This window comes from Patella vulgata, chromosome 2 (assembly GCF_932274485.2).
Source record: "Patella vulgata chromosome 2, xgPatVulg1.2, whole genome shotgun sequence".
Lineage (NCBI taxonomy): Eukaryota > Metazoa > Mollusca > Gastropoda > Patellidae > Patella > Patella vulgata.
This window is the reverse complement of record NC_065880.2, coordinates 91,080,828-91,085,509: the sequence shown is the minus strand read 5'-3', so window position 1 is coordinate 91,085,509 and position 4,682 is coordinate 91,080,828. Positions and strand designations below refer to the sequence as shown.

General features: G+C 35.3%; 1 long non-coding RNA gene across 1 annotated transcript; it reads right to left on the bottom strand.

Moving 5' to 3' along the window:
- Positions 1–845: 845 nt before the first annotated feature.
- On the bottom strand, positions 846–3,598 carry LOC126810195 (uncharacterized). Its single transcript, XR_007675087.1, has 3 exons — positions 3,402–3,598; positions 1,918–2,144; positions 846–961 (listed from the first exon to the last, which is right to left on the bottom strand). It is a non-coding gene; the product is annotated as an uncharacterized LOC126810195 (long non-coding RNA).
- Positions 3,599–4,682: the final 1,084 nt, after the last annotated feature.

Here is a 4,682-nt window from a genome sequence, read left to right as displayed (position 1 = left end):
TCAAATGAGAATAGTGACTGGTAAAAAATAGAATAAGTACGGGTCTGGGTATGACTGCATACGGCATATTTCTGTTTAAGATTGTTGTTAAGGACTATACCCCCCCCCTCCCGTTAAAACACGTCCTAAGTAAGGATTTTGGTAACATATAGTAACGTAGCCGGCCCTGTGATATAAATAATGATTAATGTAACTGAGTCTCAACTAGAATAACTAAAAACATTCAGCTTCCAATAAATTTATTTGATATGAAAGAAAGCTGTGCAATATATGATCACGACTGTATTAATCTAATCTTGTTAAAATCTGAAATAAAAACATAAAATTTAATGCTGATCAAATATGATACTTTATGACATCAACCGGGATAATGAGGACGGTGCAACATCCTACTTTGAGTTTTCAAATGTCAGGTGATCTTTAACGTACTCCCATTGGTATACACCATACTCTTCTTCACATTTAAATTACAAACATTTCAACACATATCAATGAGGAAACATGGTCTATGATTTTCTTACCGTTAGAAAGAAATGAAATGAAATGGGGTTTAACGTCCTACTGTTCTGCTCCGACTGGGATAATGAAGACGGGCATACGTCATACAGTCTACTATGAGGGCAATTTTGCCTGGACATTGGCGTTATAGCCTTCTCTTATATCGGTTTCCTCTTGAAAAAGGATCGCTTACGTACACGCCAGTGTTTACTAAGACCTCGGTTTTTGGTCACATCCGAACGACTGACTATACGTTGTCACTTGCCAGACCACACCGGAAAATCCCCCCCTCTCGGTCATCCCAGGGTTCGAACACGAGACCTTGAGGTTAAACACCCTACCTGGAATCATTGAAACATATTTACCTGTATCATATAAACAAGGCGTATTTAATTATTAGACATTGTTGCTTCAAGAGTTAAATAAAATACACCAAATTCTTCTTCATTCAAAACACCATCGCCTGTAAAACAGTTGAAAAAACAAAATATTTTGCTTAATCTATGCAGGCAAGATTACAAGAGATATTATTGCATACAGGCTACATGGTAATACAACTATCAGATTACAAGAGATATTATTACATACAGGCTATATGGTAATAAAACTATCAGATTACAATAGATATTATTACATACAGGCTACATGGTAATACAACTATCAGATTACAAGAGATATTATTACATACAGGCTATATGGTAATTAAACTATCAGATTACAATAGATATTATTGCATACAGGCTACATGGTAATACAACTATCAGATTACAAGAGATATTATTACATACAGGCTATATGGTAATAAAACTATCAGATTACAATAGATATTATTACATACAGGCTACATGGTAATACAACTATCAGATTACAAGAGATATTATTACATACAGGCTATATGGTAATTAAACTATCAGATTACAATAGATATTATTGCATACAGGCTACATGGTAATACAACTATCAGATTACAAGAGATATTATTGCATACAGGCCATATGGTAATTAAACTATCAGATTACAAGAGATATTATTGCATACAGGCTACATGGTAATAAAACTATCAGATTACAATAGATATTATTGCATACAGGCTATATGGTAATAAACCTATCAGATTACAAGAGATATTATTGCATACAGGCTATATGGTAATAAAACTATCAGATTACAAGAGATATTATTGCATACAGGCCATATGGTAATTAAACTATCAGATTACAAGAGATATTATTACATACCGGCTATATGGTAATAAAACTATCAGATTACAAGAGATATTATTACATACAGGCTATATGGTAATTAAACTATCAAATAAGTTTAAATTGATTTATTTCACGATATTATCACACAGAGGATACGTGTTAATAAAATAAATTGTGCAAAATAGTTTTAAAATATTTCAATTAGATAACTTACCATCTTCATCAAACCTGGCAAAAATCTCTTCGACATTATCAACGTCCAGAAAATTAGCCATTTCCGCCATAGTTATAATACCATCAGCAGTTATAACGTCAAAATCAGCATCTCGTTTACCCTGACCCGTAAAGGCCTTATTAAGGTCACGACCAAATCTTCCCCACCCTCCTTCAACAGATTGTGCCAGGACAAGAACAGCGAGGGTTACAATCAACAACTTCATTCTGTAAAACATCAAGATTTTAGATACATTGGTTTACTATATAAACAGTATTTGGTATCAGGTGGTCTCGAAAGGGTTATCACCAGGGCTGAGCGATAGTTAAAATTGTCCTTTAACTGGTTAATTCGTTAAAATTTTTAAGTTAAAGAGTTAGTATGAGTTAAACTTAAATTATGCAAGAGCTAAACCTGCCTATTACAGGTCTCTCTTTGGGGAATGATCACTAGTGCGCGGGTTCACTAGTCCGCGGATTCATTAGTCCACCGATATCTATTATTAGGGTTAGGGTTAGGGTTAGGGTTGGGTTAGGGTTAGGGTTAGGTTTATTGATACCCATATTCATAGTATTTCTTATAGCGGCGGACTAGTGAACCCCTTTCTTTAGGCCTGAAATGTTATCTAAATTATAAATTAATTTATTCAGACCATAATCAACTCTCGATGTCATCGCTAGCCTGCGATATTTACTGGATTTGAATCCGATCTGCTGTTCAAGGCTCATTGATGATTAAATCCAAAAATGGATAATCGAGATTGTTTTTTTTTTTGATCGTACTGACTTTAGTCATGGTGAGTAAAATGAACCTATTCTAACCGGACGAGTTTGTGTTACTGGGTCCGATGTAAACAACACACGTGTTATCAACTCGGTATGATGTGACGTCACATGTAGATCTGTACGGTACATGAGAGAGTTTCAAAATAGAATAAAAAAAACCCTAGTTTACCTGTGCGATGTATTAGTAACGTCTGAACGATGAGTGAACAGGTACAGTACTCTCTGTATTTATATATTAACAGGTGATAAATGTCATCATTAATTGTAATTAATATTTACACCTTGATGAATTGTTCACCTTGTGCTTATCAACATGGTAACAACTGTTTGGTAGAGTTCCTGGATGGGTGTTAAACTATTATTGTAGAATTACCATGATGAGACAAAACAATTCCATGAGAATGTGTGATCAATTTGATGCAGATCTTGGTATACTACGAATAAAAATAAATTACGGTATCGTTTGTTCTTTCGTTCTATGACATGGAGTAGGGTCGCCTGTCCAACCTCGTGGGTTTTCTCCGGGTCCTCCGGGTTTACCTCCCACTGCTAAAGAAAACGAATTTTAAAAATTTTCTCCGGGAGGGCGCGGCCCCTAAATCCCTCGACGATTTCTTAGTTGGTTGGGATTCAGATCAGCCAGGAAAACCACAGGAAAACGCGTTTACTACAGTATAATTTTCAAAATTTTCTACTGACCTTCACGTCTCCGTGGACTGTAAACGATTGATCTTTTGATTGGAATTCGAGTCAGCCATCTTTATTAGACTATAGTAGACCACTTGCTGTATTCACGGACTGAAATAGCAGGAAAACGCGTTTCGCCGTCAAATTTTCCAAAATTTTCTTGGAGGGTCCCTTCACGGTAATATGAGCTTCTCCTCACTCACAGAAGACCACCGCCGCCGTTTGAAATTTTTTCGGGCAATTTCAGATTACAATAAATTTATTTGATATGAAAGAAAGCTGTTTAATATATGATCACGACTGTATTAAGCTAATCTTGTTAAAATCTGAAATAAAACCATAAAATTTAATGTTTATCAAATAGGATACTTTTGGACATTAACCGGGATAATGAAGATGGGTAAACTGTGCTACATCCTACTTTCAATTTTCAGGGGATCTTTAACGTACTCCCATTGGTATACGCCAGTCTTCTTCACATTCAAATTACAAACATGTTAATATATGTAAGTTGAAGATTATTTTATGTCAACGAGAAAACAGGGTCTATGAAAGAAATGAAATGAAATGGGGTTTAACGTCCTACTTTTCTGCTCCGACTGGGCTAACGAAAACGGCCATACGCCATACAGTCTGCTATGATGGAAAATTTGCTTGGACAGAGGCGCTACGGCCTACTCTTATATCGAATTCCAACTGTCAAGGGATCTTTTACGTGCACGCCAATGTGTACTTAAATCTCGGATTTTGGTCCCATCCGAACGACTATACGTTATCACATGCCAGGCCCTCGGTCCTGCACCACAGGCAAGTGGGAACCGGAAAATCCCAGTTCACCTTCTCGGTCAACACAGTGTTCGAACACGAAACCTTCGGGTTAGCTACCTAATGTCTTACGCACCAAACACGCTACCTGGAATCATTGAAAAATATTTACCTGTATCGTATAAACAAGGTTTAATTAATTATTGGACATTGTTTCAAGATTTAAATAAAATGCATCAAATTCTTCTGTTGATTTAAAACACCATCGCCTGTAAAACAGTTGAAAATTAAAATATATTTTTCTCAAATCAATATTATCAGATTACAAGAGATGTTATTACATACAGGCTATATGATAATAAAACTATCAGATTACAAGAGATGTTATTGCATACAGGCTATATGATAATTAAACTATCAGATTACAAGAGATATTATTACATACAGGCTATATGGTAATACAACTATCAGATTACAAGATATATTATTACATACAGGCTATATGGTAATTATACTATCAGATTACAA